Below are 9,909 nucleotides of genomic sequence, written 5' to 3' on the forward strand. Positions count from 1 at the left end.
CCTACCAGAGTATGTAAGACATAAACACTCTCATTTCCAGGATATATATTAGCCTTAGGCTGGAGAAAAGGGAGGAAGAGGTAGAGTTGACACAGGCCACAAAAGTAGAAAATCCAGATGTCTTTCACATTGTGTTTGATGAACTTCAAGGATATACCAAGGGAAATATGAAAATAATTTCAGACACACATTTGCTGAGTCCTATCAAGTGATAATCTTTGTATTTTATACTACTACAATATATGTAGATCTAAAGATAGGTATATTATATAGTATATACTCTATACTATATTGTTTATTGTTTTGTGGACTTTTTGGTTGTATTTAGGAACAAGAAATAGTGTATAATGTTGCATTAGTTGGGATTTACAAGGTTAATGTGTCTTAACTATTGAAATATCGGTGCCCTCTTTTCCCATTTGGCAGGCTCTTGTGAGAATCATTTATCTGGTGTCTGCAAGGATGCAATCTAACTAGGGCACCTCTGTTCTCTTCTCAGTGTTGGATGACATGAGATGCTCTTTTTTGAAGCAAATGGGTTGGGCATCTCTTTGATTTCTTGTTTACCTAGAGGACTTGTTTTTCAGGTCAGTCTAAATGCTTGCTCATTCTCATGCATGCATGTGCTCTGTCTCTCTCATTGAGTGTTATATTTTCATGGCCCTTTGATGCTTGAGGCCTGGCTCACAGGAAACTGAACTCAGATTCGGAACTTCTCCTGAGGTGCCACCTAGCATCACTAACCACAGAGACTACCGGGATAGCCCTGTTAGTGCTACAAAAATAAAATATGTCACCAGAACATTTCACTGAGATGAGGAGTTTATTTCCATGATTCTCTAAGGTCAACTGTAGTACATGCTTTTTCCTACTGGGCAGCAAACACGTCGTACCAAACTCTTACCTAAGTGCTTTTTGTTTACAATTCTACAATAATTCTTGGCTTCTTTCATGTTGATTCCTGCAAATATTGTGATTTACTTCCACACCTTTTTTGAGGAAGCAAATTCCAAGGTGTGATGCATCTTTTAGCTTTTTCCAGTGTTTTATTGTGAAAAATTTCAAACATACAGAAATATGGGAAGATTTTACAGCAAATACCTGTATACTCTCCACTTAGAGTCTATGATTAACAGTTTACTATATCTGCTTTATCACTTTTCTCTTCTGTTTATTCATCCCTTTTCCCATTCATCAATCTATCTTTTTTTGATGCATTCCAAAGTAAAGTTGCAGACATTAGTACACTGTCTTCTAAATAATTTTGCCTGTATGTCATTAAAGTTCAATGTGTACAGGTTGGTTTGTTTGTTTTTTTTTTTAAGTGAAATTTCATTCAATGAAATGCACATTTCTAAGTGTGACCATTAATGAGTTTTGGTGAATGCTTACACTTGTATAACCCAAACCACTGTAAAGACATAGAACATTACTAGAAAGTTTCCTGAGGCTGCTTATTGTTTGCCCTGAGTATAGATGGTTCAGGAGTCATTCCAAATTTAGGACCACCCCTCTCTGTGTTTTTCCTTTCTGATTTCCCCTTCCTTTGGAGATTCCTCCAAATTTGTCTGGTTCTTCCAGGCAGAAAGACTGTGGGTTTCCTGTTGGCGTTTCTGCTGGGTGGCATGGTGCAGACTGGGCCTTGCCTTTAAGCTAGAAGTCATGAAATTGGGAAATGCATCCCATGCTGTTTTCTACTTTTAAGAGTCAACACCCAGAATATGTCTGCTTTTGGTCAGTCTCCAGAGCCTTCAGGTAGCTGGGTGTTTGTTGTTGTTGTTTTAATTGTTTTTACCAGAATTTGTGTTTCTAATCTGTGGGAGGGTCAATCCAATAGGATTGTATTGGCCATTACTAGAAATGAAATGTTCTTCATCGTTTTAATAATTTTTGTTTGTGGAATGCCCAAAAGATCTGTTTATAAAAATATTTCAAATAGCCTATGAAGAAAAAAACAATATAGGTCCTGTTGCTGCACTGTGTTACATTCCAGAAGATATAGTGATAGTGTCTCTAACCAAATAGAATTTGAGGACTAGTTGATACGGCCTGACAAAGGAGTTTTTTAAACTCAGGAGGTGTCTTCAGTATTAGACAGACTTAATTTGGTTGTTCTGTGTTTATTAAGCCCTTTCAAGGCACCAGGGGAAAGTAGCTGCTGCAGGAATGGGGGAGATGATGCAGAGGGCAAGGAGCTGTAAACCAGCGGGAAGGAGGCAGAGCTACGGACCCCAAACAGAGTATGGGATGTCTGTGAGAGAGGCAAAGACAGAGTGTTACTGAGCACCAAGGAGGATGCGATTGATTTTGGGGGGCACATGGCATTGAGGCTGGGTGTGGAAAGAAAGTGGATGCTTGCTGGTGGATATGGAAAGCGAAGAAGTCTTTCCTGTCTGAATACATATCAGGGACAATGACCATGTTGCTTTGGGAGTGGCAAGAGGTCTGAGGTACCTGGACTAGAGGGTGAAGGATATTGAAGTCAGTGTAAGGAGTGTGGACTCTATTTTGTGGGCAGTGAGGAACTAGTTATGATTTTTCAGTAAGACTGTGGAGCGACTGATGTTTGCTTTGGGGAGATGTTTCTGGCAGCAGTGTGGAGGAGGCTGGAAGTAGGGAGTCCAGCTAGGACATTTTTTGCAATTGTGTGGGCAACCGCCTCCCATCTGTATTTGTAGCATTTGAGAGTCTTTTTGAAATTTTAAAATAATTTGCATTTTTCCTTTCCTGCAATTAAATTCAGAGTGTTTAATCAGGAGGGGAAATTAGGTGACAGATTCATGAATAGCACCCAAGAGATTATAATTTGTGAAAAAAGAGCTAGTTCCAGTAACTAAAATCTGAAGGGTTATGCTCTAAATAGACATTTAAATAGACTTAATGTGGTCCTCCTAGAACTCTTACCCTCATTTCTCTGTACGATTAAAAACATCCATTTGTGAATTGGTTGCTTAGAATTAGAAGCATCATCTGTGGTCAAGATGCAGAGACCGTTCCCATCTTTGAAGCTAATTGGCTGACGAGGGGACTCCATCAGTGATCTGGGTCTTGCTCACAGATTTCTCAGCCTAGTGAAATGACCAGACTGAAATTCAGCTTTATTTTTTACCCACTTCATTGCCCAACCCACACCTGTCCCAGGTAACATGCAAGATAGGTGTCATCTCCTGGGACTGAGGATTAGGCTGTGCCGTTTCAAACAGGTGACACAGTCTATTCCTTTCTACCTCCTGAATTAAGCATGTGAGGACTGACTCTGAAGGAAGTTTTGTTTACAGAGTACAATTCATACAACTTTATTATCGTACACAAAAAGCAAGGGCAACCATGAGAGACGGATTAGAGAAGTTTACAAACTCTGTTCGTGTTTGCAGTAGGCAGGATTCTGGCCCCATGGTCTTTGCCTCCTGGTGTTACATCTGTGAATATGTAACCTTAAATGGCAAAAGGGAATACGGTTGCTAAGCAGCTGACTTTAGAACAGTGAGTTATCCTGGATTATTAATCACATGGACCCTTAAAAACAGAAGAGGAAGGCAGAAGAGTCAGAGAGATTTGATGGAAGAAGAGACAAGAACGACTTGAAGCACGAGAGTCTTTAAAGGTGAAGGAGCGGTCGCAGGCTGAGGGATGCAGTGCCCTTTAGAAGCTGAGACTAGCCCTGAGCTGACAGCCAGCAAAGAGATGGGGAGCCCAGTTCTGGGACCACAAGGAACTGAATCCTGTCAACAACATGAATCAGCAAGGAAACAGGCCCTCCCTTATAGCATCCAGAAAGGAATGTAGGCCGGCCGACACCTGGATTTAGCACGGTGAGACCTGTCTGACTTCTAACCTATAGGACAGTGAAAGAATAAATTTGTGTTGTTTTAGATTCTAAGTTTGTAAAGGCAGCAAACAGTGATATTTATACAGGGCTCTGTTACCTGAGAGCCCTTGAAATCGGAGTGATCTGAGATGGTGGCATCTAGTCTGCAGGTGCTGGAGACAGACTGACTGACTATGTTTGAAAATGGGCTCACCCTGTAGAGGTTGTGTGGCTTTGGGTGATTAATGCTCTCTGTGCTCCAGTTTGGCACCTGTAAAATGGAAATAATAGTTGCATTTAGTTCTTAGGGTGATTGTGAGTGTTAGTTGAGATATGCTATGTACAAAGCCTAGCATAATGCTTGGTATTTCTTATGTACTCAATAGTCATATGCTATTAGATTTGTTCACAGTAAGGGTCCATTTAAAAAATCTTCATATTTCTCATCTGTCATTTACATATATATAATACATCATATTTTTATGTTGAGGGTAGGAAACCCTCAAAAAGAAAACTGGACTGGGCATGGTGACTTATGCCTGTAATCCCAGCACATTGGGAGGCTGAGGCAAGAGGATTACTTGAGCCCAGGAGTTCAAGACCAGCCTGGGAAACATGTTGGTAACTCATCTTTACAAAAAATGAAAAATTGGCTGGGTGTGGTGGCATGCAACTGTAGTTACAGCTACTTGAGAGGCTGAGAAGGGAGGATCCCTTGAGTCCAGAAGTTTGAGGCTGTGGTGAGCTGTGATCATGCCACTACACTGCAGCCTGGGTGTCAGAGTGAGACCCTGACTCAAAAAAAAAAAAAAAAAAAAGAAAAGAAAACTGGAAACCCTCAGGCAGTACCTGCTTATTCTTTTTTTTTTTTTCAATACAACAATTTTTATAAAACAGTTAATGATAATTGCTAGGTAGCAGTGGACCTGAACATAGATGTTCAAACAATGCCATTCTTTCCCGTTTTGGAGTCAAACTATTAGAGGGAAAGGGGAGAGAATTAAACCAAATTAAATGAAAACCCCCAAGTCTATAGTAAGGAAGAATTATAGCAGGTTTAGTCAGTGAAAGAGACTGGTATTTAACATATATTTGATGAAAACACTTTGTCACCATTTTTAAACAAAAAATGATCTACACTTTTAAATTTGAAGCTGCTCTGGCATTAGGATTTAATTGCTTTCTGCTCCACAGGTTTCAGATGCCACCGCACTACCAACTCCCCAGTGTTCTTAAGGCATGTGTTAGACATGTCCTCTTCTGTTGGAAGTCCTTGTGGCAACTTCAGGGGTTTGATTCTTATCAAATGTTTAACAACTTTCAGTTTTGCGTTCACTGAAGAGATATTCTTGTGAACTTGAGGGATATGTGCCTTTTGTAATCCAAGCATCTTTATTATATCTTTTTCCCAATATGGACGTCTTTTTGTGCCTTTTATTCTGGTAACAATATGCCGTTTATGAGGGTTCTGTGGATCCCCACCATATTTTTCATGATCTGCAGGTGAAGGCTGAAATACTTTATCTGGAATTCTTGACCTGGTAAATTTGTGATGAATCCAGTCTGTACAAATGAGAGACTCCACACCTTTTGCCATAGTCTGTAGTCTGCCTAGGGGCTTCTGAACTACTAAGTGTAAACTCCCTGCCATAAGTGTAGTGACTGTTCTCTTTAGAGGCGGCGCCCGCTAAGTGTTCAGCCTGAACTTTCACCTGCTTATTCTTAAGTTCTTCTGGGAAGTACTTACATATGATCTACCCTCTGTAACTTGAGCAGATAATATTTATCAGAGAAACTTACAAAGTTGAAGCACTGTATCAACGTAGGAGTCAAGTGAAGTAGGACGTTTGGGGGCCACACCAGTTGTGAGGACCATAGATGCCTTGTGAATAAGCTCAGTTCCTATAGTCAGCTTCTCGTTATGTAGAGATGGTTCCATTATTATGTTTACTCAAGCTGAATGATCAAGATTCATTGTCAATGTCAAATAATTTTCATGTGCTTGAGAAACATTCCAATTCCAGCGTTGTGTAATTTTGGAATTCCCAACTCCCATGCTTTCTATAGTCCTATAACTTTCTTGAATCTCAAGATGTCCCTCATCTCTAGAATTGCAAGTGTGTTGCTGTGTTATGGTGATGTCCTAATCCTAAAGTCAATAGAGGATGAATCTGTCAAAAAACAAAACAAAACCAAAAAACCCCTGGAAATCTTTATATCATTTAGACAAATCAGATGCCTTAGTAAAAGAGGAAAGATCTCTAGTACCACCATTTTGATTTCTCACATCGATGCTACCAGTACCCTTCAAAACAAGAACTTAAAACTTTCTGGTACACAATCGTTGTCTGTTGAGTGTTTCATCTACAAAAGGCAGCCAGTGATGAACCACTGCACCTGTACTGGGCAGGGGTGGGGATAGGCATTCCATGTTACTGATGAGCTTTGCGGAATATGAAGCTGTGTTTAGTTCAAATAGCTGGTATTAGGGAAATTCAGTATTTTTTCTAACAACTTTTGTTTGATCTTATGAATATTGAGAATTTTGTAAGTGATCATGTTTCCATATTCTTTGGTCACTCAGAATGACTACTACTTATCATGTGATATTTATTTTCCTATATTAACTGTAGTTTGGTTTCTTGCCCCATTTCCCTTCCATTCCTGTCTCCACATCTGCTTAATGTTTATTCTGTAAAATTGTATTTCTGTAAATGGTCTCAAATTCATTTTCAGAATGAGGCAGGGGTGAAACCAATTACTGCTCAAAACTGATAATTAATAGTCAAAGAAGCTATTGACTGTTGCCAGGGAAGCCGGAAGGTTCCACACTTTCCTCCAGGGATATGCCTTTTGGACTCTTCTCTGAGGATGAACCGACACCCTGTGTTATGTCACCATGTATATGGGGCTGGAGTCCTTTGCCAGTTGGTTTTGTGTCATGCACAGCTCTGAGTGCAGATGGGACACTGAAACGTCACCTGGTTGATTCATTGTGAAGACCTCACTACCAGGTTTGACTTGACATTACATTTCTTAAAGTGTGGTGTGTGGATAATGGGTCAGAATCAATTAAGGGGCTTGCTAAAACACCATGCTGAGCTTCACTCCCAGAGATTTTGATTCAGTAGGTCTGATCTGGGACCAAGGAATCTGCATTTTTAAGAAGCATCCTGGATGGTTTTTAATCAAGTGGTTTGTGGACATTTTGAGAAGTACTTCCTTAAAGGGTGGGGAGGGTTTAAAGAGGCAGGGTTTATGCACTCCAGATGATAGAACTGAAGCAGAGACACAGAGTCTGGCAATGGGCACAGTGGGTGACGCAGGGAGACTTAAGGGTGTATACCATGTATGTTAAGGGCACTTTTATTCACTGTCAATGCCATTTGTATAACTACATAAACATTGGAATATTGAACTTTTGAGTGTCCTCAGCTCAAACATTTAACATACTGTATATACTTAAATATCCGAGTGCCTACTCTGTGCTGGCTGCCTACTCTGTGCTGGCCAGGTACCAGGGATACTAAAATGTTTAGGCCACATTCTTCTAGGAGCATGTTGTTCATAAGGGAGAGGCTGATGAGTAGATACATGGAACTTCTGAACTATAGCAGTGCTATGACAGAATGTTATTTGGGGGTATTTCCATTAGAAATGATAAGGATAGGAGGAGGAAGCAGAGGGGTTCTGAAACTGAGGTTGAGCAGATATTTTTGTTCTTTTGAGTTTCTGTAATTGTACAGCGCAGTAATTTAGTTTAAGATTCCCACAGTGACTTTTGCAATAACGATACCTTTTTATTTTTAGCTGGTTTGCTTGTGTCTTCCTTTTCTTTTTGCTGCTTAATTAAAGGAACTGTATAAATATAGTGGCCTTGACTAGGTACATCTTGAGATTTTTCCAGCTGGTTCTGGAACTTGAAATTTTTAAAAAATCAAAAACTTCTTTGACTTTCTATTCCCTATTCTTTACAAAGTGAACATTCTTTATTTGAAAGATTTAAAGTGGCAAAATTTTAAATAACTTGGCTACTATTTATTTCTTTTAAAGTCTGGTTTCCATAGTCATCAACTACTTTGAGATTAAATGTCAGATAACCTCCTCATTCAACCTCACTTCTGCCCCAGTTCTGAGATGTCTGAGCTCGCATTCTCTCACCCTCGCTTCTTTTCCTGAACTGGATTAGCTGTGATGTTGTACGGATCCATCTCAGGATACTGCTTAAGTGATGCTAACTTGAAGCAAGAGCGAAAATTCTCAACCTACTTGTCCTTGGCTACAACCCAAAGGCTCGAATGTTGTTGGATCACTCTCTGCTCAGCTTCCCAGCCACATTAAGCTCTGTGCTTTTTTGATGTCGCTTGAAGGCAGACTTGACCAAGTGGTATTGCCTCCTGCTGATATGTAGTTGGAAGCCAACACCATAAAAACGAACGTTTTGCTAAGAGTGCTCACTCTACTACCTGCAAACCCAGCCAGTCACTCTGCCAAATTGGTCAAAGAAAGAATTGGCCTGAGAGTTGCAAAGTGTGCTCCTTGGCAAAGTAGAGCTCAGATCAATCTCGTGGGGCTCCCTAACCAAAATGTAGTAGACACGTCAAGAGCTTTAATTGGAAACTTCCAAAAAAAAAAAAAAAAAGCCTATATATTATTATAAAAGCTATTTAGTTAAGAAAGGAATAGCAATGATAATCTTTGACAACTTTTTAAACCTTATTTATTCGTTCATCAACCCACCTACCTGGATTTCTAGAATATGATACTTACTGTTGTTCTAAAAGATGCTAACAGTGCAGCAGGTATTTCAGAGTATGTAATTGGGTTTATATATATTTTCTGCCTTTGCATTCTCTATAAGGTTGTGGAAAGATTTGGCAATCTGGATTACACAGAGATGTCATTAAATTATATTTACAAATCTCTGTGGAACAATCACAGCATGTTAAGACCTGTAACAACCACAGAATTAGACATGGCTTCTGTCCAGCAGAGTCACTTCACTGGGCCAATTACAGATGAACTGGCCAGCAGAAGATACCCAGGGCTCTCCTATTCCAGATGATTATTTTCTTTTGGACTTTTCTTAGTTGTAATGTGAGATATTTTTCTTTGTTAGTCAAGAGAGACAATTTTTCAAGAAGTCCAAAATGGACCACCGAGCAATTGATAGCATGAAATGATGCAGAATCTCTGAAGTGACTGAAGCACCCTTTTGAATGGTGCACAAATCTCCCTCACTCCAGTTCTAAACTGGTGGTCCTGTAAGAGTGCTCACATACTTCCTGTTGCAGGAAGCTCACTACTTCACAAAGACATTTCATGTGAATTTTGTACTGTGATAGTTGATAGGTCTCTGCCCAGTGGCAGTGATTTTCTAGCTCCTTAAAACTTCTTGGTTCTTGGTCATCCCTCTAGAACAGAGGCTGGAAATTTTTTCTTAAGGGGCCAGATGGTAAATATGTATTTTCGTCTTGATTTCTTTGCAGCTGCTCAACTCTGCTGTGGCAGTGCAAGAAGGAATACTTCAATAAATAGGAGTGGCTGTATTCCAGTGAAACTTTATTTACAAAATGGAGTGGCTGGCTCATGAGCTGTAGTTTTCTGACTCTCATTCTGAAGCTATGTAATCTAGGCCCTGAATATAAATTACTCAAGCTCTTAATTCCGGTTCCCTGACATACATAAGAGCCCTCACTCTCCTGTTGTACGTGCCTGATGAATTAACTAGGAAGGTCTGTCTAATGCTGTCTAACTAATCTTATACAAGTTTTTAAGTCCTAATTGAAATGAACATGTAACAGGAATTATCTGCTGTTCCAAATGTGCATGTCTTATAAGGGAGCTTAATATAGTTTTTTAAAAGGTCACTTTAATGCTATATAATTTTTTGTGTCAGAAATCCATTGCTTCAGAAAACTGATTTTAGCTATTCCATCATCGAGCATTCTTATTGGGAGTTGGCAATTTGGAGATGAGGAAGAATCAAGTGAGCAAAAATCTTTGCCCCCAAGATGCAGACTAAGTTCATAGATCTGAATCCAATGGTCCTTTCAGAGCACACATTTAGATGTGTGCACAGAATAGCTACATGAAGCATT

At 39.7% G+C, this 9,909-nt stretch overlaps 1 pseudogene; it reads right to left on the reverse strand.

Annotated features, from left to right (window-relative positions):
• Window positions 1–4,973: 4,973 nt before the first annotated feature.
• Window positions 4,974–5,512, reverse strand: LOC103270071 (annotated as a pseudogene).
• Between the last annotated feature and the right edge of the window lie 4,397 nt (window positions 5,513–9,909).

The sequence above is a fragment of the Carlito syrichta genome, unplaced genomic scaffold, assembly GCF_000164805.1.
Source record: "Carlito syrichta isolate Samal-C Ts95f unplaced genomic scaffold, Tarsius_syrichta-2.0.1 Scaffold309723, whole genome shotgun sequence".
In the NCBI taxonomy this organism is placed as follows: domain Eukaryota; kingdom Metazoa; phylum Chordata; class Mammalia; order Primates; family Tarsiidae; genus Carlito; species Carlito syrichta.